This window comes from Chironomus tepperi, unplaced genomic scaffold (assembly GCF_022539635.2).
Source record: "Chironomus tepperi strain 1889 unplaced genomic scaffold, CSIRO-AGI_Ctep_v1 contig_223, whole genome shotgun sequence".
Lineage (NCBI taxonomy): Eukaryota > Metazoa > Arthropoda > Insecta > Diptera > Chironomidae > Chironomus > Chironomus tepperi.
In genome coordinates this window covers 80,506-105,512 of record NW_027226345.1, presented here as the reverse complement: position 1 = coordinate 105,512, position 25,007 = coordinate 80,506, and the positions used below count along the sequence as shown (strand labels likewise).

General features: G+C 31.7%; 1 protein-coding gene across 3 annotated transcripts in view; it reads right to left on the bottom strand.

Annotated features, from left to right (window-relative positions):
• The window catches only part of LOC139090936 (uncharacterized), a 35,817-nt gene that overhangs the window by 7,778 nt on the left and 3,032 nt on the right, over positions 1–25,007 (bottom strand). The window contains exon 1 of one of the 3 annotated variants that reach the window (XM_070640828.1): positions 21,978–22,583. The exons of the other annotated variants lie outside the window; for them this stretch is intronic. The gene's annotated coding sequence lies outside the window, so the exon portion shown is untranslated. Of the gene's footprint in view, positions 1–21,977; positions 22,584–25,007 lie in introns of those variants that run through there. 3 annotated transcript variants of the gene reach the window in all.

The window sequence follows — 25,007 nt, the reverse complement described above, 5'->3', positions numbered from 1 at the left end:
TCATGTAGAAACTTTTTTGTCTCATATATTTTTTGATCACATAGCATAACTTGCATTTGGAATTTTCCATAAAAGAATTTTTCTCTATGTTCATCATATTTATTTTCATTCAGCATTTACATCCTGCTTGATACCATGTATGTAGTCATCACAACATAGAGGTAAGCTAGTAAGTTTTTAGGCAATGTAACATATACAGCAGTAGGTGGATGTGGATACTTTTATAACTAGTGTGAGAGATGTTAATGATGTGAAAGAGAAGAGGATTATTGTAAAAAATAGTTTGCTTTTTTTCTGTGCTACCATAAGCCTCTTAAAAAGACCTCCTCACTCTACTTTTTGAACAAAAACTATATGCGAATGTGTGATGTTGGACAAAACTTTTTTTTTCACATTTACACATCTTTTTTTTCTGTCCTGGTTATGTTGTTGGATGTTACACATTAAAAATGAGTGGAAGATAAAATGAAAAGTTTTTTTTTCGGATGTCCTTGTGGAGAGATTTGGGAAGAATTTTGAAAATTTTGATAAAATTAATTTTGTGAAGTTTTCAAATTTGAATAGGTAAAATTTGAAATTAATTTAAATTTTAAAATAAATTCAAAATATTAATTTTTTAACTAATTTTTGAAAGTTTTTCATTTTTTTTCGACTTTTAATTCCAAATTAAAATTTTCATTAAATTCTTTTCAATTTTTAAAACTTTTTAACAAGTTTTGAAATTTTTAAAAATCTTTAAAACATATTTTTATTTTCTTAAAACAGAATTTTCGAACAAAAATTGAAATTTTAGAACAAAATTTGAAGTTTTTGAACAAAAAATTGGAATTTTAGAACAAGATTTAGCATTTTTTTTTTAAAATTCTTAAATGAAATTTGAAATATTCGGAAAAAAATTTGATTTTTTAAAAACAATTTCCTAAATTAATTTCTTTTAATGTTCAAAATTTTTAAAAATTTTAATTTTTAATTTTACTGTTTCAAAAAATGTTCAAATCTTTATTCAAATGTCAAACAATTCAAGTTGAATTATTAAGTTTGACATTTTTAAGTCATTTGTTCAAAAAATCATCCAATAATCCTGCCCAAAATCCTCACAATATTCCCTACCAACAACATTTTTAATGTATCATTATCCATCCCCTACAATCTTCCCATTCATCTCCAACCCTTCCACATCCAACACTTTCCATGTAACTATAAATTCCTCCCCAGGATGGCTAAATGGTTAAATATCACAATGGCTTTTAATTAAAAAAAGAATATTACACAAAAAAAATGTTAATTCAAGTTGTTTTGGGTGGTGAGGAACGGACGGAGAAAGAAGATATCCAAGCTATTATGTATTTACATGCTTGATGGTGCCAATGAATATTTAATTATTTCAACCGGTTATCAGACATCCATTTAACATTTTTTTCAACATATTTCAGCACACTGCTACTTCCTGAGCTGGCATGTGAGATTCATTAATGTAGCATGGAAAATTTGAATGATGAGTTTTAAGGGGATGTCGATTGGGTCAGTTTGTGAGGGTTTATGGACATGGTTGAAGAGTTTTTGGTGCAACGGGACACTTTAGTTATAAGGACTAGCGTGCCGTGGCTCACAGTTTGGGCAACACTGGTTTATGGGCCTAATTGAGTGTATTTGAACGAAATTTTCAAGGTTTTGCACTAAATTGCATCCAATTTAACCCAAAAACTGCGTCTTCATTCAACCTACAACTCCAAACCAATTCCACCCACTTCTATCCCCAAAAAACTCTTCATTCCTGAATCCTGCTTCCAAAAACATGTGTAGAAATCCACACACAAATTTCAACTTTTGTTCCTTGTATATCTAAACATTTTTGTTATATTTTTACTTCCACATAGTCTACTATCTCATGAGAATTAACGTTTTTTTTTTCGACGGCCATGGATGGGGACATGATATTTCTTTTCTGTGAAGCAAATTTCATATATTCATGGTAAGTTGTTAATTGCACAATAAAAACCCTTGTGTCCGGAAAATTATAGCACAATAGATATACAAAAACATACACGTTGGATACACTTTTTTATGAGATAGAGTTGGAAAAGTTTGAGATAAACAGAAGGCAACAATTTGGACTGAGAAGAATGAGAAAAGAGACAATTGGGGAATTTTTTTGGAGATTATAGATGGAGGATGTGCAGTTTTTGGATACTTTTTTGGTGTTGCTTAACTTTTGTTTGTAAATGATAAATGAATCTGAGTTGAACAGGTACAAAGCATTTATGAACGCAATTCTAGCATAGACTAGCCAATAATGACAGTTTTCTGGTCAAAAATGATTGCGTAATAAGAACAGAAGTTTAAATACTTCGACTGCTTAATGAACTGGAGTTCTGGATGAAATTTGAGTTCTGTGCAATATTGGAACTGGCATACGAGTAAGGAACTTGAAGTTGTACAAGAAAAATTCTAAATATATAGATAGACAGCAATGTGAAGCTTGACAAATCTGTTTGAGTTGCAATTCATGAGATCAATTGATACATCAGTCATTCTAATTGTTATTTAGACCAAGATACTCAGAAATTTCGTTCGAATTTGATTTAGTCTGAGTTTATCTGAATCTATACATCACAATGATTTTAAATTGATCTCAGATCCTGACAGTGCACCTAGACTGAAGTCATCTACACTAAGAAATGTCTTAAACTAAACAACATTCCTTTATCAACACTAGAAGATGTCGAAAGGGTGCTGCACTTGCTATTTGAAATTGACAAATGGAAGCCAGTGTTAGAGCCAGCTTTAGACACCATCTGAGAGAGGCATGCATCAAAATTGATCCGTACGGCTAGCAAAATAAGTAAATAATCAGCTCTGATCACTGTATTGCCATGCAGAGATATGATCTATGCAGCTGAATCAGCAACAATCTTCATTTAATATGACTCATCAATATATGAGCTTCATGAAGTTGAAATTCGACGATTTCAACTGAATTTAATGCAATATTCCTAGAATCACAATGAAAACCTCCTAAGTAGAGACATTCTACCCTCAATTCTCCAATTTCTATTCATTCAGTTCCTCTCTTCTAATGAAAATTCTAACTAATTCCACTGTTCCAATTCCACATCTCATTTCTCATTCAACAAAAAATTAACAAAATTTTTCTTATTTTCTCTTTGTATTCAGATGACGAATGAAAATGTTTATGTGTGCCGTTCCAGATGTTTTTGTGCGTTTATTTTGGTGACGACTTTACTCCATCATAGACATATACACGTGTTATAATTTTACTTTTTTTGTTGTTTTTGTTGTTTTTGTTGTTTTGGGGAGAAAATGGATTGTACGTGGATAAATGTTGATGTGAAAAACAAGAACAATTAAGCACACTTTTGCTTATTCTTGTTGTTCCTTTATACTGAACATAAAAATACATCATAATGAGTACGATATGGAACAAACAGCATTTATTTTCATGCAATTGTTACGCAATTTTAATGACATTAAAGAACAATGAAATCTCATTTTTATGTTCCGTCACACACAAGTATAGCTTCATACTGTTTTTTTGTAGATTTTTAATGACAAATCATATTTTTATATGACTACATTCTCATGCATGTTATGTCTATTATTTGATTATGATTGCTATAGATATGAGAATATCCAAAATTTGTGTCACATGCGATGATTCTTAGAAAGTTGAAAGTTTTTTTACGAGAAAAATTGTCAACTTTTAATGCATAAAATTAACATTTAATTATAATTAAAAATGATTTTTATTGAAATGGAAATAAAGTCGAAAAAATGAGCTGCAAAAATTGTGACAAGAGTAAAGTTGATATTAAATGACATAACGGAGATGCTTTTTATTGACATACTGCACATTAATTGAGGTTGAAGAGCGAAATGGGAAATGCAGGAATGCGAATTATTAAAATTAAGACAGAGTTATGTAATTTGAGGTAGTCCTTGCAAAGGCAATGCAAATTGACGTTAATTAGAGCGTAAATAAGTGATTTAAAGGGATTAAGGTAATGCCTTTAATTATAAGATGAACTGAAAATGAGATGCAATAAACTCATAAAGCACAAACCGGTTAATTGATTTAAAATCTGGTCTTTGGCAGACGTGAGCATGGCATGTTGCCAGAATCTATTTCAATTTTGTACCAATGCCATATTCGATTCAAGTCGGACACCGAGGACATATTCGATTTAAATCCAGCATCATGAGAGAGTCAAGCCGGCCTGATGTCAGAATATGAGTTGATTAATAGATATGTGTTGTTTGTGATATGGTCAACTGACTATTAAGATAAGAACAACATAAGCCACTGTTCCTATTATTATATCTTATTAGCACATATAATGTAATAAACTTTAATATAACTGCAGATTTGTGAATCTTAAATGCAGGAAATGCAGGTTTACAGTTTTTAGGCAATATCTAGTCAATTGAGGGCTGCTCTGCCGCAAGTTTCATTGAAAAGTCATGTCCAGAATTCAATTGATCAAACAGACACAAAGTATCAATCCAGACATGGACCCGATAATTTCTTTCATCTGAAACGCTTGAAATTCCATCCGGAACAAAATAATCTTTCCCGTGTGGCCAAAAACACGTTATAACTAGTTGATGACTAGTCAATGTCCAGTTGATGACTAGTCAATGTCCAGTTGATGACTAGTTCTAACTTATTTTTGTCCACTATGGTTTCATTCGGAACAAAAGAAATTTTTCATCCGATGTCCATGTCTGTGTATCAATACTGTTCCGAAATATTCCAAAAATAATCTCTAACAACCCCCAAACAATCTCAAAAATCTCAATAAAACCCCCAAAAATATTCATTAAAATCTCAAGTAAAATTCATGAAAACACTTTTAGTCTTTCCATTAAAAATCAAAAAAATTCAATAGCATTAAATACTAAATCCATCTAAATGAAATTTAATCCCCCCATTATATCATGAAGGTTTGACTTTAAAGAGTCTGAAAAATCTAAAGTCTGAATGTGCAAAATCTGAAGGACAGATTATGCACACACAATTCTCAAAATTGTTCAGCTTAAAGAGATAAATTTCACACATGGACACATTTAAGTATCAGAAATTATACATTATAATGTCCTCCGTATGTCTCTCAACTTACAATTTAAAATCAGACGACGAAAATGACAACAATGGGTTGGGGAATGGGAAAGGCAATGAGAGAGTTTATTATGTCATTATAAAGGCAAAAGTTACAATTGAGAATTGTCTATGTGCACAAACGTGTCCCTCGTAAATCTATAGATTATTATTTTACTCATATGATGTACAATAAAAGGCATTCATGCAATCTCTGCCGAAAGTTATAAGAGATGATATTAAAAGCCATACAAAAGAGAAAATCTTATTATTTATTGTTTCCTAATTAAGACATCATAAATGAATTAAGGAATTTTATGGTTCATTGTTCCTTACATCTCTCTTTCTCTCTCACATACATATTCTCTCTTTATCCATTTACATTTCCTTTAAGTTCACAACTTTACACATCAATGAATCAAATAAAATATATTTTTCGAAAGTTAATGGAATGAGAATGTGTGTGTGTATGTGTGCTTATCGTCTGCTATAATTTCAACTTTTATTGTTACAATAAGTCAAAGAAATAAAGAGATGAATACGAATTGGGAACAGTTGATAAAGTTGTCTGGATTGAGTGGATGCGGCGCAATATTTATTAAATGGCTCATAATTATTCATATTTGAGCAGCTTGTCAATTAAAAATCACCAAAAAATGCATTAATTGAAAAACACGTGTTTTTGAATTTTCTCACCTCGAAAAGTTTTTTCACTATTTTTTCTTAATTTCAAAGAAATGCTCATGCTGAACTGTAACAATCAGTTCAAAAAAGTAGCAAAAATCAAACACAAAAGCTTCCATTCTTCAACACCGAACAACTTCCTTAAAATCCAACCCCAAAAAATCAACATAACAAAAGTCCACCACGTGTTCTGCAAAAACCGGCTAACAAATTCACTTTTTTCTATTGTACTTTTTACATCCACATTTTCCATTCACATTACGATGCTCAAAAGAAGAGGAAACTTTTTGTGATGAAATTTATTATGTGACATTCAATTGCCATTATGAGTTTCTTAAGAGCTTTTTATGGATACAAAATCCGTTCGTTTTACACCCACTCAATCTATTCATCTAAATACAATTTCTTTTTTTATGAAGACATATGCATTGAGTGGAAAGAGTAAGACTTATGAAAAAAGAGAAGGTCGTTCATAGACTACTTAGTACACATTTACATTTTCTTTTGCTTTATTATCGTCTTTTTTTTGCTTCCTTATTTAATTCTTTCTGCATGCACCGTTAGGCATGTATAGGGGATTACCTTTATGGATAAGTCCATTATTGTGGAACTTTAAAATTGTAAAGAATAAAATTAATTTTTATTGTTGTTGAGAGAGCAGATGACATTGAAATGCAGTAAGGAACTGTATGGTTTACAGTTTTCTAATAGAGAATGATGAACATAACCTCGAAATTGATCATCTGACTCCCCGTCATCCGATTACCAACGTCCCCAATCTCTACTTAGCCACAATCCCAGCCTTATCTTAAAATCTAATAAAAATTCAAGCAAAACAGATACCAAATGACATTTCAAATCAAATATTCATAAAAACATTCCTACAAAGTCATTGCAATCCGACTTAACAGCATCAGACAGTACACAGAAAAAAAATTACGAGAATAAAAATTCATTTTGTGATATTTTTCACATTTCCACTGAACAGTGCAAAGGCACTTTCCCAGAAAAAAAAGACAGTAAAAATTAAATTTTTTCTAAAAAAGTAAGAGGATGTCGGAAAATGTCAAGTGATGATCGTAAAGTTGTACAATATTCCATCCGATTTTTGCTGTTGAGAGAGGAAAAATTTGTTACATGAAAATGGCTTTTCTAAAAACATCAACTCGACTCTCGACTAAATGGCAGCTGGGGGGAAATGTTTGTTGTACTTAAAAGAGCTTACAACTCTTATTGTTTTTGGAGACAAACTTACAAAAGGCCAATTCATGTGTGTCGACGTGGAAAAAGCATGAAAACAATAAATTATTCAGGTTTTCAATTTCGATTTTTTTTAACTACATCTTCTTTCAAGTAGATTAGTAGTACTGGCTTAGAGATATTTACTGAAAATTTGACATCAACAACCTTTCGTATCCTCCTACTAATTTATTTAACATTGTGTATTTTGGAACAAGTGATATTTACGAGTGAAATTTTTTTTTATTCAATTAAAGAGAAAAATGTTTTTTGGGGGTTTGGCTTTTGTTGTTCAATGTGATTATAAGTGATATAGCTTATAGACGCTAAATATTGATTTATTGTGGTAAATGTTTAAGTAATTTTACGTTACAAAGGAATTTGAAAATATTTTCTAAAAACACGTGGTTTTTCCCACCTCAAAAAGTTTTTCTTTTATTTTAGTTGAATAATAGCTTATTGTTGTGGCTATTTGATAAAGTTATGTAGAAAAAGATGGCAAGGGTTGAATAAAAGTACTTTAAAGACTTAATTCTGTCCTACTCTTTAGAAATATAAGTTTAAAATTTAGGAGAAAAAATCTTAGTTCTACAAAAATGCTCTAACCCTTAGAAAATATCTGCTTTGCCTAAATGTACTTGCGAAAAGCTTGATTCTACATACTATAAGATTAATTGTAAAGTATAGCAATTTTCAATCTACAAAATTTCCCATATCAATTAAACAAGAGGTCAACCAGATATCCATATCCGCCCATTCGTACATCAATAAAGTCCTTTTTACATGATTAAAATAAAGTTTAATTTTAATATTACACGACTTCAACTTCCTGACCCGCACAATGTCAACATGAAGTAAAAGTCAAGTCAAGTGCATATAATTAATTGCATGAATGAAAGAGTCAAGTGAGTAACTACAGACTATACACGTATATCACATGAAACTACATTTATTATCACTATAGTTATTTTAAATTGAAATTTAATGGCAGTAGAAGCAGCAGCAAAAAAAAAAGCAGTTGACAATGTCTGTTAAGTTGTAAAGGAGGAAGAAAACATCGCTCATTATAATCGACAGCATTTTAACATCTGTTATTAATAACATGAATCATCCATATTATAATGAATTGTGTCATATAATCCATGTAGATGAGGAAATGAAGATTCTTTATAGATTTTTTGTTCGAGTGGAGGAAAAAATGGAGTCAATGATGGTCATTTAAGTGATGAGTATAATAATTCTTGAGTGTATTTACAGTAGAAATTGACATAAGTTTTTGTATGAATATAAATAGTCGGGGAAGTCTTCCGTATAAAATGACGCACAAGAAATAACAATGGTATAACACTTTAAGGTGAGAATAATGATAATTGAGGAGTTTGGAATGAATACTTTGAAATTTGTGTTATCAGTCGAGTGGCTGTAATTGACATGTTCTGGATTTGATGTTCTTATCGGAATTACAATGGAATTCGGAAAAGTTGTTCAGTTTAGTAGATCGACTGTAAAGATTACATTGTCGTGTTCATCGAGTCGTATGGATACTAATTACATCGCAAACGCCTTTCATCATCCTCAATCAACAATCTTGCAGACAATTAACAAGAAAAAATTCTTCCGTCTACGTCCATTCAATAATTTAATCTAATAAAATCAATCAGAATTCATTCGATGAAAGGTTTCTAAATTAGATCATTTCATTCATGGCCATTTATGACTATTGTCACATGCTCTTACATCAAACGCCTTTTTAACATTAGGCACCTACGTCGTCAATCAAGCTCCACTTATTTTCATCATTGATTACCTCTTGTACATGTGTGTGGGCCATACAATTTCTATTCTGTATTAAATTAATGAAATTGATTACTGTTGAAAAGGGTATTCTTTTAATATTTAATGTCAAATGTCTTGCGTCATTTGAAAAAGACATTAAGCAACAACGTAAATTACAACAATTTAAATGACTTTATATTTATACGTTTACACAACAATTGATTATAATACTTTAGATGCTAAAATTAAACGTAAATTGTTATGAAGATGGCTCATTTGCATTCGAAAAGGCTTGAAAATCCTTAAGTGAGATTGAAATCAAAACAGTAATTTGATGCTAATTTTAGAATTCATATATATTCTTGATTTATTAACATTATCTGGTTGTAGATTGAGTGGCATTTACTATTAAATTCCATTCATGACTTGTGAGTCAGTTGAATATATTACGGATATAATTAGATGTAGAGTCATTGAATGGACTTTATGAGTTTTAGATATAGGAACAGGAATTGTTACGCTGAGGACTAAGGTTATTCAGGGAAAAAGCTTCATTGAGACAGATAGGGCTTATAAATCTTGAGATTCTGATACTCAAGCTTCTTGACACCTTTTAACTGTAGGAATCGAACTTCTCAAGCTTCTTGACAGCATGTCATTATAGGAATCGAACTCGCGTTCTTACAAATTTCGGTTACTTCTTAAGCTTCTTGACACCTTGTAATTGTAGGAATCGAACTAATGTTCTTAAACATTCCGATTACTTTTCATATCCCTAACCTTTCGAGTCCTATCAACAATTGTGACCAAATACCCACTTAAACTATTCATTTTCTATGATAGATCTCCAATTAAGTCTCTAATATTGCGTGATATTTCAATAAATATAAAACAATTGCATCAACTTCAAATTACTTCACACACCCATATCAGACAACAAAGCTTGTTTACTACAAACACATCTTAAAACAACTACCTAATTGTTAATAATTTATTTATTAAATAAAAAAAAATATTTGATGCTCTCAGTGAATGCTACTGTGTATAAATGTATGTATTTATGATAATTTTAACCTTAAATTTAGAAAATTTTATGAATATAAAAAATATTAAGACCTAATTGACTAACATTTCCGAAATTAAGCATATGAAATCAGATTTGATTTCACTTTTGTGCCCTTCCTTTCTATGGCTCTGTACCCTAAAAGGTCTCTCGTGTAAGATATGAATTTATTAAGATAATTTAGTATAGAGCACGAGGCGCACAGTGTGGCATTTACAAGCTTGTAATATAAAATCAATGATGAGAAATTGAACAGAATATAAAAAATATCAAGAAAATTAGCGAGTAATTTTTAATGTTAAGCTGAGAATTACAATAGAAAAAACATGTATGAAACATGAAGAGTGAAACATCAACTCACAAATCCGCGTCAAAATTATTAGTGTAGAGGAAATCACAGTATGTAATTTAACCTACAAAATATCAATGTTGTGATTTTGCAAAAAAAGTTGATCGTTAATTCAATTTTATATATGATCGCTTTGGAGGAATTTAGTGTGGTTAATGGGCGTTTTGGCTGCTATGATGTAATCGATTGAGACAATTTTAGGTGGTTTTATGACAATAATTGTGTTTGATGGGTTAATCATCTTTGTGGGATTTTCTGTGTTAGAAGAATGATTTACAGTGTTGTCATCTCAGACTTGCCTTCAAAAATTCAGTATTCTCAGGCTTGTGCTGAAGAATTCTGAGTTGAAGAATTCTCATTTGAAGAATTCTCAGTTTCTAAATTCTGTAAACTCAGTTCGGAAACTGTGTCATCTTAGACTAAACTTGGCGAAAATTAGGAATTGATCTTGAGATTGAAAGTCTCAAGATTCAAAAACTCCAAGCAGTCGCCTTAACATTTGAGTCCTGCCAATTCTTTCTCAGATTTAGTTTCAAAAATTCAGTAATTTTCAGTTTTAAGCTGAAATTTTATTGATTTTGTATTCATATTCGAAAATTTTGCCATCTTAGATTTATGTAAGAATTCAGATTTTGCAGATTTATATTCGAAAGTTCTGTCATTTCAGACTAATGTTCAAAAATTCTATCATCTCAGATTTATATTCAAAAGTTTTATCATCTTGCAGAGTTATTTCCAAAAATTGCACTATCTCAGTTCAAAAATTCCTTTATCTCAGTACGAAAGCGCTATCATCTCAGATTTAAGTTCGAAGATTCTGTCATCTCAGACTCTTAATACACTAAAATACCTTTAATTCTAACATAATTCTTGTCTAATTCAATAATTTACTTTCAATACATTACAACAATAATTCCAAACCAGAAATTCATTCCGACCTTTGATCATCACCGCCACAAGTAATCAAACAAGTTTCAAATATTTATGTTCTTCCGTTTAATTATAAACATTTTATAATACCCCAATTTACAGCACATGACATGCTATCTAAATCACCAATTAATACATTTGATATCAGTTATCACAATTTATCACCATTTACTTGTACGACATCGAAAAATATTAAATTATTTACACTCGTTTCCCAAAATAATAATTCAATTGAAGAATCAGCCTTGCTCAAGATCAAAAACGAAGGTCATTGTCTCGTCGCTAGTATGTCACTCGAATATTTCGTCGAACAAGCAATGACAAACGAAATGTGTGAGGAACAAAAAGAAGCTCAAAACACACACGTTTCAGTGAATGAATCAAAATTGCCAATTTTTTATGCTTCTTCATATTTAAGCTGTTCATTATTTTTGAAGTGATACCCCACAAATTGCCAAGTATAATGTGTATAATTGCAAATGAATATATGAGATATTTGAGTACTTTACTGTAAACATAACATAACCGTGTTCTTTACGGTACGTGATTCTTTCTAGTGCCTTACTCTCAAAAGATTACAGACACGAAAAACAAAAAGAAGCACAAAAATTGAAAATAAAGAATAAAAAATTGAGAAAATAAACAATAAAGGAAATGAGCAGAGGTTATTGAAGCGATACTTGGATGAGTTTACAAATACTCGGAAGAATTATTCATTTTATGGGGTAATTTTTGAGAATTGGAAGTGAAATGATGTAGAGTGATGTTTTGTGTTCGAAGCGCAGATGGTTTAGAGATGAGAATTAAGATTATATCTCTGCTATTTCTTAGAATAGACTATAAAGTTACAGTTTTAGTTCAGAATAGTACAATATGTTCACAAGAACACCGCTAATTTGGCATATTAACGGTATGATACACATTTGCACTGTCCGTATCATGTCTGCAGATTTTGATCGATTTTTACGGCGAAAAATGCAATTCGTAGCTTTGTGCCATTTGGAAATATTGCAATCATATTGAAATCAGACCTTGCAGTTCTGTTAAGGACACTTAGCGTCTTACCGTCAATACTGCGTCTTAGCGATGTCCTAGGGAACACTTTAGCACGTCAGAACTAGCATTTGTGTAGAATCTAGTCATCAATTTTCGGATCAAATAGAGTTTTTGTTACAGAAAAGCACAAAAATGATTTTTTCTCAATTTAAATTATAGATGTTAATCCCTAGCAACAATCTCCTATCAATTCTTCAAAGAAAGGATTAAAAATTCTCGAAAAATTACTTTTTTAAAGAAGAAAGCTTAGTAAACTCACAAGCCAACCCTTCAGATCTTCCACTTCTCCCCCAACTTCCTCAATTTTTCCTAGATTCCCCGAACCATTTGTCATTTTGTTAAATTTGACACAGCACCAGACTCATACATCACAAATACACACAGAGTAGATTAAAATGTACACAAAAAAAGAAAAAGAAGAAGCCAAGAAGCCGCAAAAGAACAACTAAATGAATTGATGAGGAACGATGGTTAAAATAGATTCAATGTCTGTCATTCAATGTTGTTCAACAATAATGATGACATTTGAGCTTTGAGCTCATTATTATTATCTCTCATAATGCTGTGACTTGTTGATGGGGTTTTGTTAGAAAAGCCCACAGAATTTATCATCATGTTACATAAAAGAATTGAAAAAAAAAAAAAAATTTTCTTCGAAATTGTGTAATAAAAGTCGATGTTGTCGGTTCTATTCAGGAAAAAGCTTTCAATGTTGTGCATATGTGAGACTTGTGTGTGTGTGTGTGTTTTTGCGAAAAGTCTGTCATCCATGAAGCTTATTAATCATCTTTAGAGTTGATATGAACATGATGATGATGTATTTTTTGAGGAAAAGATTGTATAGGTTCGTGATGAATGCATGAGGAATTGCGGGTAGAGATTACAGGTAGAAAAGTAGAACACGTGATTATTCTGAGAATGTTATCTTTGTGCTTTTCGGTATATTGATACATGTTTTGAGGTATTGAAAGAGTATTTGAACTTTTGATCGGATTATTGAAGCTTTAAAGATTATTTCTTGGATATTTCTGTTCAAATTCTAATTAAATCCAAAATTTAACTGTTGCTTTATGCGTTCAAACTAGATTTTTGTAGTAATTCTAGAAAAATTTTCAATTCTAGTACTTCAAAAATTTTGTCTCACCTCGAAAAGTAATTTAGAGTTTGATGACATTTATTTAATCAGTATTTCAATCGTTAACATGGAAAATAGTACAAAAAAGTGGCAAGCGTTTAACTGAAACAATTTCAAGTTGCTAACTTGAGTGGTTGTTGTCAAAATTATCAGATTTTAAAGTGGTGACAAAACCACGTGTTTTTGACAGTTTGGAGTTTTTTTGCTTGCTGAATGAAAATGTTGGATTGAATATAGTCATTATGATTGATAACAGGTTTATTGAGAGTTGTTAACAATTTTAAAGTTGTAACCACGTGGTTTAAGTAAATTTAAAAAGAATTCATTCAAAGAAATCGATAAAAACAACTTAAAAGCTCTTTAAAATCTTCAAAAATCCTTTTTTCCCACAACATCCTTACCGAAATCTACAACTCAATCTGCAGTATCACAAAAAATTGTATATTTTTAAACATTTTGCAAAATAAAATACCTAAAACAAAGCCATAGAAATGATGATAAATGATATTTTGAGATATAGGTTTCAGCTTTCAAAATGTTCTTTCCATTTTTATTTACTCTTATTCATGTCATATTTTTTTCGTTTTCCTGTTTGTCTTATATCATAAAATATTAAATTGAAGCTGATTGAATGATAGGAAAAAACAACAAAAAAATGTCGAATGATATAAAAAAAAATCTATAAATAAATAAGTAGAGGAAAATGTTTTGTTTTGTCTTTCGGAAATCTTCTTAAGTCAAGATACTGCTTCGGTTTACAATGTGAGGTCTGTTTTTGCATAGAAATGAGTTTGGTTGTTTTGGTCGATTGACTTTTGAGATTAGTAAACAAAATTTTTGATTCAAATTTAAGGCAGTGTTTGTTTTTAAATCATAAATTAAGGTAATGACTTAAGATTGAGTTGAATTGAAAGCAGCGACTTATTATTAAGTCAATGAATAAAGTTATGACTTAATTTAAAGCGACAAATGACTTTTAAGTCAAAATGTGAAGCAAATTTAAGGTGACGATTTAGTTTAGAGACAAAATCAAAGCGATGACTTGAATTTTGATTCAAATTTAAATCAACGACTCGCATTTGGAACCAAATTCGAAGCCTCAATTTAATTTTGATTCAAAATTAAAGTCATGACTTGACTTTTGATTGATTTTAAGTCACAAACCACTATTTTATCAACTTTACATCAACACCTTAAAGCAGCGCTTCATCAACTCCCATTAATTTGCAATCATTTTCCAACATTTTAATCTTTAATTTCACAGTATTACATTGATTCATCATCAACTCTTTTCAAAGAGATGCTTAAGCATGTTGAATTATATTTTTAGATTACTTCTTTCCTTTCCTTTTCGTCTCCGCTTCGTTGCCAATGACTAATTGAAATTCTGGAGAAAGTCGATTTTGCTTTCAGTCAGTTCCACTTTGAGCAAAAAAACACATAAAAAATCATCGCATAAAAAAAGTTAAATTATTTGTCCCACAAAAAACAAGACAACAAGCCGTTTGTTCTATTGTTTTAGACAATCAAATTGGGTCACATGATTGTTCCGTAAGGTGCTATTGACACGATCCACACATTAAATTTTAGTAAATTGAATGAATGAAGTTAAATTTAAAATCTGAAAAGCATTTTTTTCTTTTCAACACGCGTGTTTACTTTCCTTATTATTATAATAGTTAATGCTGTTAACAATTGAAGCTTGTTTTGCAAATAAAATATATATTTTTATCTTTTACTGCCATTTTTATCACTTTTTATTATTGTATGAGTGATATACTTCCATTATCTTGATACTTTTTTTTATGATCCCGCAGGTAATTGTTTTTTTTTTTTTTTAAATAAATGATATAATAATAACTTTTTTTGTAGCTAATGTTCTGTGTCAGAGCATGTGTTAGCTATTAATATGCAGTATGACAATGGAATGATATCCGGACATTTCAATTATTGGAATGGGTTTTTTTGGAGGTGTTTTGAAGTTTGATAATAAATTGGAATTGAATTATTGGTATAGATATGCTTAGGCTACCTGTATCTACCTTTAACTACCAATATCTCTCTGTATCTTCCTGTATCTACCAATATCTACCTATATATCTACCTATATCTACCTATATCTACCTATATCTACCTATATTGACCTATATCGACCTATATTAAACCTATGTCGATCAGTAAAGGTTGAAAGAAGCTCCCAAAATGATGCAAATTCCCACAAAATCCTCATTAATCCCCAATCTATGTCAAAATCATCAGCACTGACTCACATTAAAAATTACAAAACCTCAAAAATGGTCACTAAAAACTCAATAAACATGACTAACTGCTCCCAGTTTCTTCGAACACTTACTCAACCGGGATAAAACAACACAGAAGTAGTGCGGCGAGTTTTATGATTGTAACCAGCATATGAGTCATCGATTCATTTGAGTATCGAAAATAAAAACACCACAAATTTTCGCTTTGAGACACGTGCAGACTAAAGAGACTTAAAGTTTTTTTTGCAATGTGACCGATTCAAATTGAATTAAAGATCATCGAAATATGGAATGAAACATGCTTGGATATAGGAAAACATAAATTTTGTAATTAATGATCCAGAGGTGCACATGACGGTTTACTGAACCAAAGTTTGATATCTGGGCTGTGTGTCCCTAACTTGGCGTAGGATTCGACTTGATTCTGGAACCATACTTGAGTCAAGTAAGCTTCGAGCTGGGTTTCTGATCGAATTACTGATTTGTGCTATTTGGGTATAAAGGATTGATTGTTGTTTGAAACTAGACGCATGTCTTGACGTTAAGTCACATATTTTGACGTGTTTCGTAATTAGCTAAGTTTAGATGGGTTTCTTCTAGACACGTAGACATCTAAGGGTCCAACACTATCATAAAATCTAAAAACTTGTGATTTTTTACGATTTTTGCATGGTTTTTCCATGTTTATTTTTTCAATTCGAAAATCACGATTTCAACAATAGTTTTTGACCTTGAAAAACATCTGATCACTACTAGATGTGCTGAATATTCTCTCTAGTCTTTCAAATTTAAAATTAGATTTTCAATAAATTTTAGATTCTTGTATCAGTTTTGGAATTGCTTGTGAGAATCGTATGAATTATTCTAATAGATTTAAACTATTAATAATTAATTATCTAAAGTCAACATCATAAATTAGTCGCTTTAAGAACATAAACACGTTTTCTTTTGTTATATCATGATTAAGTTCATTGCCTGCTGAATATTCTGATCAAACTAAATTGAAGGTCAACTATTAATTCAATCTATTTATGTCGTTTGTACCCCATATTAACTTCCATCCTTATTAAACTAATTATTCTTGCTTTATTAAGGTAACTTGACGTTCCTACATTCACATTAACATGCTTATCCTGTTCAAGCAGCCACTGACCATATTGCTTCCTTCTTGTGACACAATAAAATTGTTTTTTTATACAAGCTTGTTTATAGCACACCTTCAACAAGGTAAGTATGTATAGAACAAAGAGAATCTGTATAATTAAACAGTTTAAGACTCATCGGGATCGTCCACCTACCAAAGAATCAATTGTTGAGTGCATGCTTGGAGATTCTTTGTTTTTTGTGAGAATTGTGTTCAAAATATTATAATATACAGCAGTGATTGGCGATCTGTGTGTCACCAAAAGTATTTGGAAATGTTATGAATCGTGAGCCGTGTGCGGTTTTAATCGAGACTTAACAGGAAGGTGTATCGCAAAAATGAAAGATTGTCCACCTCTGGAGATTGCATGGAATATAAATTTGTAATTCTGAAAGCTTCTTATATTGGCTACGTTGAGTTAAAAAATGACTAAAAATACAGTAAAGAGAAGATTTTACAGTAATGCCATTTTTGGTAAATTGGATGTTGAGACTTTGTAACACAGACATTAAATTTGTGTGTAAAACAATTGACAGAAACCGTATTGTATTTGATTTCGGAAGTTTGCAAGCGATAGCCAGCAACATGGTCAGTTTCAGGCAACATCTGAATCTTTGTGGCCTTTGATCACTGTTGATCTTTACTGTGATTGTAGTAAATAAGTGCAAACATATTTAAAATGAAAATTTCAAGATCCTTAATTTGAATAATTTTGTAGGCTCAGAACTGAAAATTCTGACAAACTTTCACATCTCTCCTCGGAGTCGCGCTCCATATCCCCAAATATTCCAACAAAAAAATTCAACATATTTCCAATTCATTTCTAAAAACTCACCAAAAAAACATCCAAAACTTCATCAGTTCGCTTTTAATTCGCTCCACTCATTTACTCACAACAACTAAAAAAACAACCGGTAAATTAAGTGAATAATTTCACATTGCTGTGTAATACCGCTAACTGTTATTACTTCAGTATTATTACCACAATGAAAATGAATTTAATTCATTTAATCAAATTAACTCACTCAAAATATCTTCTCTTGATTTTTTTTTACGATAGAATTGGATTAAAAGAAATTAATGGGAATTAATGCAATTTGTCATGTGAAGGTATTGAAGGTCTTAAAATTAAATTATTGAGTTAAGTAAAAGTTGTGATTGATTTTGGGGTGCGTGATTGACTGATTTTAGGGTGTGATTTGTGTGCTGCTTATGCTTTCCGTATAATTTGGAGTCTGTGTACTTATGCGATATTAAAGTGTTTACTAACGAGTTTATCCTTCAAACCCGGAAAGCATATAGGACAGAAACGGTCGAGAATCCAGTCCCTGACCAGTACTCTGGCAAGGTTCAACGAAATCCTACCTCAGTCCAGAGTTAGGTCGGCCTGAATCCGAATTTTCAGCTTTTTCTACGCCATGTGCCTTCCAAATAGCTTAGGTTGCAAAATTACAAAAAATCATGAAATTGCACGTTGACGTCATCATCTATCTCCATTTCAAGATACACCGGCAACAAAGCTTATTGCCAAACTCAACAACAATCGACAAGATGAACAACGCAGCTGAGTATCAACATGTGTGACGTCACAAATGTTTATCGCAATCCATATCAAATGAACTCGTCACATTCATTCATTATGACTCTTTTTTTTGTTTTAAAACGAGTCAAAACCGGCTAGGTTGAGCTCACTTTGAGAAATTCTAGTATGTTTACTTATTTATTTAATACTTGTTCCATATCCATATTATAGATAATTAAATTCAGAGATGTAGGAAGCGTTATATGAGCAATTACCCTCATTCTGTAATGTTTGCAATCTGCTGTATTGTTAATGACTTTTTAAGCATATATGTTTACATTTCTGGCGCTCGACAGAGAGGTTTGCAATGAACTTTGTTCTAATATAGTTTTTTTTGGATTATTTTAGTTCTCATGATATTTTAAGTTATGAGTTGTGTGATTTAAGTACACAATATTGTCTAAGTATCTACTTTGTACCTCAATTTGAGTTAATTCTTATTTATTAAATTTTAATTTTTGGTTACGTCTTGATTTATGAGGTTAGAATTTTAAAAACGTGATTTTTAAAAGCTAATGTGTAATTTTGTGGGTTCAAACTTCAGAATGTTATGTGCTCCGAGCTTGAGTTTAAGAATATATCATTCGAATTTTGATTAAAGTGCATTAAGGTGGAGATTTTGAGGTATGAAAATGCGAAGTGGTGAATTTGTATGAAAATTGAAATCCAATGTCAATGAAGTGGGAAATTTTGAATTTTGGTAGATTATTGATAATTCAAAGTAAATAATAGCTTTTTTAACTGAAACCTAGAATGATTTCCAGCAGACAAATGGTCTGCAAACATATTGCAACCTTTAAAATCTCTTTTGCTCCACTAATTAACACTAGATTTCATCAAAATTTCAATTAAACAACATTCCACCAAAAAGTTATTACACTCCAAAAACTCGATTTGAGAAATCCACGAAAAAACGGAAGCAATCCATCTTCATACTACATACTTTCATCAACTATTTTTAAAATAACAATTTTATTAAGGCCAAAACTCGCAATCACAATGAAATTAGCATTAAATATTACACATAAGCACAGTATTTATTAACATCTGTACGATTATTTCAAGTCAGTAACGAAATGTGCTTCTCTTGTTCCTCAAAATTATATTATACGTGTATGATTTGCCACATGAAGCGTAAAGGAAACCTGCAAAATTTTATTTTATTATTATTATTTTCAGCAAAAAGTGATCGACATCTGTTCGTCGCATAGGGAAGAATATGCAAAATGTCTCATATCGATGTATGAAATCTGTCATTAACAATTCACCAACGCCTTATGGGCTTTAAAAATTTATTTAATTTTATATATTTTATGCGGTTTTAGCTTAAAGTTGACTAACTTTAGCTCGATAAAGGTGAACATGAAGTGAGTCACGATATACATATGAATGTATATAATAGTATTATTGCCTCTCTCGATCGAATAAAAATGCTTTCCGGCATCGACAACCGTTTTTATTCAGCTTTAGTATGTGACTCACAATAATCAGTTTAAACGGAGTTTACCGCTTCTGGCTGCTTCAAACTTTATGCTAATGTTTCGTATCATGAATACGAAATTTTTTGGTGCCATTTGTTATGTAACATCAGGTGGAGGATGCTCTGTGCCTTCTCTTTTAATTCAGGTCAATAAGATTACAATAGGTGGATGAGAAAGTGCCAAATAGAGAAAGTTTTAAGGATGACTAAAACTGAAATTTTGGAGACTAAACATTTGTCTGATTCCGGTAGTGTTTTTTTCCAATGACAAACTACTTTTTACCGTTTGCGAAACATGTGTTGGATTATTATATTTTTAATATGTTAGTGTCAACGTCATGAAACAGCTTGACGATATTAAATATAGAAAAATATTTGCCAATGAAACTCATTTTTTCTGTTTTTTGAAACTCAGTTGAATTGAAAAGTTGGCAAAAGTTTTGCGGAAATTTTGATTCAATTGGTGGCGATTTGAGGGCGGTTGAAGAATTTTAAGGGCATTGAGTTACATTTTAGAGTTTTGAGGGGCCAGAGTACCATAAGTCGGTTGATCGATCCATAATCCGACACCAGGACGGCATGAATTTGGCTTGGTGGCTGGCCCCAGATCAAAATCAGGCATCAAGACAGCTTGACTTTGACATGGCGTTAGTCACCAAGTCAAAATCCAACTCGCCGGCGTGAATTTGGCTTGGTTCTAGCCACAAAGTCGAAATTCCGCAAATAACCGGCAAGACGCTGATTTGATGACGTTCACTATACCACAGCTATACAGGATTTTTGATCGATTAACTGATTTGTGCAATTCATAGTAGCGTTTGAAACTGCCGGGAATTCTAATTCTCTGGATTTTAAACTTAAGAAGTTGCTGGGCTTTTCCAATTTTGTATAATATTTTCAGAAAATCCTAAGTTCCAGTTTTTTTTTGTGAGAGGTGATTAACGTATAGAATTAAAAATTTATATTTTGTTGCATATTTATGAACGAGATTCTGCTGATACAAGAATAAATTATCAGGTTAAATTTAAATTCTCAGCTAGGTTTAAAAAGTAGTCAAATGTCAAAGTTCCTCTAAAATACAAGTGTTCGATTCTTGGCGGCAAACCGTAGTGGTAAGCAATGATGCGGCATGAAAATGCAACGGCGTGCGTTTCATGTCAATTAATTGATCATTTAAAAAATTCCTTGACACTAGTGTGACCCGGCACACAATTAGAACAACACTGTAGATCATTGGACCAAAATCAAGGTCTTTACTTGCGTCTAAATGTGCAACAACCTTTAAAATATCAAATAAGTAGCAGATAGACATTTAAATTTACAACTAATTTATCTGCCAAGTCATAAATAGAAGCGACAAATCACTTGCACTATTTCAAATCTCTTGCCAGACATTTTGACTACCGAATATGCAGCTTCTGAGGTAGCAACTGTGAGGTTTTTAGAAATTTACTATTTTTACAAATAGATTATCAAACTAGATGAATGTAAGTTTAGGTCAGTGGTGGGTGAATTATTTTGAGGTATTGGACATTTTCGTGGTAAGGCACGATCATGGGTACATGTCGGTCCCTAAAAATATGGGGATACACTCAAGTGCCGCGACAAACAGGTTATGTATCACTGCTTTAGGTTAACGTTAAGCGTTCATGTCATTGCCTCAAAATATGGATGGGATACACTGATGTGTCGTGACACACAGGTTGAGTACCACTGTTTTAAGCAATCTTTACGATACGGGATAACTTCATGGTAAGTCACGACAATGCGTTCATGTTATTCCCTTAAAAATATGGGGGGTACACTATAGTGTCGCGACACATGTTGCTCACCACTGTTTTAGTTAAACGTTACGATACGGGACAACTTTGTGGTAAGATACAGCCATGGATTCATGCCAGTCCCTATAAATTTTGGCGGCAAACTTGAGTGCCTTAACACACAGGTTGCCCACCACTGCTTTAAATTAACGATTGAATATCGTGACAGTAATTCACAATTAAATATTCATAAGAGCACAATGTACATCCACACCTTCTTTTAACCTTTTTGAACCCAAATATAAGTCGAGTGCCTGCCCTTGCTTTTATGTATATCAAGTATGTTGCAAGTATGTATAACATATATATTTCTAAAGATGCTTATTTTCAATGTTAACTTACACAATTTTTTTTTTCACTCAGTTAAAAAAATTACTTTTTTTTCGGTATATTTACATAGCACGTTATCACTTCTTGATGCTTATTCAGTGCCCAGTAAACACATAAAAATATGTAAATCCAACAAAGTTCTTTTCAGGCGAAAAATTATGCAAATTTTTAATCGTAGTTTAATAACAAAGCATCGTAAATATTTCACTACGTGAGTAGATTTTTTTTTCACTTTTTATCAGCACTTTGCTTACTTAAATTCACAAATTCACACCAATATTCACAGACGTCTTCGTTCCTTTTTTTATCATATTCGAGTTTTATTGTGTACACACGGGTACATATGTAAACATCAGAAGACGTTGAAACTGGGTCATCGAAAGTTCATGCCATACAAATTATATATTTTAATGGAAATCTCAAATTTTTAAGGTTTAATACTTCTTTGGAACCGATTCTCGTGAACAAAATTCAAGGTGCCTTGAAATTATTTAATTATTTGTCAGCGCCTGGCTTGAAAAACTCTCAAAAAAAGTCAAAAAATTTAATATTTTTTTCAAGCGATTGCGCGATTTACGACAACTGCTGTTGAATGAGCGACGAGCGAAAAAGAACTGATCGTATGAAACACATTTATGATCACTTTTACAGTTGTTTTTATTTCTCTTCATTTTCCTTCTGTGTATGAGCTATTAAACTCATAGAGCTTTGCTTATTTGTGTACTTTTTGTGCTCAACTCTCTCATTTTTATTTTTCTTGTAATTTTTTCATGAGCACCTTTTACTGTTGTGTACGGTTCTGTATTGCTTATTTTGATATTAAGTATTTATACGTCGAGTAATTGGATATGATTTACGGGGAGTGTTAGCGCATTTTTAACTTGAATCTATTTTGTGCAACATGATAGAGTTTTATGCAACTTGAGAGAGTTTTGTGCAACTTGATAATGTTCTCTGCAACTTGAGAGAATTTTTGTGCATTTTGAGAGATTCATGTGCAAATTGAGAGTGATTTGTGCAACTTGAGAGAGTTTCTGTGCAACTTGAGAGAGTTTTTTCAAACTTGACAGAATTTTGATCAATTTTAAAAAGTTTCATACAACTTGAGCAATCTTCTATAACTTGAAAGGTTTAAAAAAAGACAAAATGACCAAAAACTCATCAAATTCAAGCTAATATCTAATAGAGCACCAACCAAAGTGCCGAGAGAGTAAAGTAAAAATTAAACATTTAATTCACAGCAAATACTCAACCGTTACAAAACATTAATATCAGAGTAATAATAAACTGTTTCTATTGTCAATAAAGCCACCTCTTCTGGCATTGGCATTGTATTTAATGTCTTAAAATAACCCGTACGCTAGAGAATAACTGCAACTAAAAATAAAACTCTCTTTAATTCACGACAGCTGATAGAGGTGAATATTATAATTATAAAGTGAAGAGCCACGAGTGCAATTTTACATTTTCAGGGGCTTCCTCGCTAACTTAAATGAGAGTTTATCCTCTCAGAAGTGCTAGTTAATTGACTTGTAGGTATCTTAATCAATGACTTTATGTACTATGGTTTCGGAACAAAGTGAAAAGTGGGGTATTGAGTCATATGTAGGCGAGAAAGAAAGTTTTGAAGAAAGGCTTCTGAATCTGACGAGTAAGGTTCTAGAAAATATTTAATCCGATGTTATGAAATCAGTATTCTACCAAGTTGGCGGAGAAACTTTTGTATTGAACTTTTTTGAGGGGTTTTACGGTTTTATTGATAAAAATTTCTTGAAAGGTTCTTTCAGTTGAGATGCTCAAAATTCATTCACGACATGCTGCTGATAATCACTGTTAGGAAACGTTCGGACGCAAAACCAAAAATATCACTTTTAGACCCTCTACTGTAACAAAATCATGAACCAGAATTTGTACATCGTAATGAAATGGCTAACCCACCTCCCTCCTAAGCGTTAGGCAATTTATGAATGTTATGTAGTATAACTAGTTATATGACAACTTTTTGAAAGGAAGCTGTCGATATAGGCTTACTTACTTAATTCCTTGGCTGATACGCACGGAGACCCATTGCCGCGTTTAAAGAACGTCTCTAGGCAGCTTTATATTTGGATAACTTCTGCCAATTCGGGATATTGAGAACTCTAGCGTCCTTACCAACACATCGAATCCAGGAACTTTTTGGTCTTTCCGTATAGAATAGGGATATAGGAATTGGAATTCTGAATTGACAAGTGCTATATCCGCAAGCAAAAGGCTTCAGGCGACACTTCTTTGCTTTAACACAGAGCTCGAGGGCGACACGAATTTCATGTGAAGTCAAGTCGATTTAAGTTGACTGTCCATACAAAATCCTAGTCAACTTCGAGCTCTGTTGATACCCAAGGTCATACACTATTGTAAAAATCCTAACAAAATCACAATTCTTTTCAATTCATCCTTAAAATCACGATTTCATCACCTCTTGAAACATTTCATTCCATTCTAGTAAGCTTTAATTTCTGAGAATCAGAACACAGTCGAGGGCCTCTTATAACACTTTATTAAATAGTAGCTAATTCATGTCATTATGTGAAAATAGATAGTATCCGTGTCATTGACTCATACACAATCGTGATTTTAATTTCCTGAAAACTTTACTTAATAGATTTAAAAATAGAAAATTTCTAGTTTGCACTTTAATAGTTCACAGGTGTTTGAAAATTAGTTAAAAATCTTATTTAGTCGTGAGTTTTAGTTTATTGAGAGTTTTTTATTAGAATTTTGACATTTTTCGGTAATGACTGGGGTTATTGCTCGGCCTTGTATAAGCTGACGTAAGGCTTCATTTGGTAATTATTGCAAGGTTCAAGGAACTTCGGGGTTTTAGGAGATTTTGTACAGTAGGGGTGTAGTCAAGTGGTTTAGACCCCTTCCACACTTCATTTTTGACCTCAATTTGTGAAATTTTAAAAATCTTCCTCAATTTGTGCCTCAAAAACTCTACAAAATTGCAATAATCGTCCTCAAGCAAATGACCCCGAAATATTTATAATTTCACTTTCA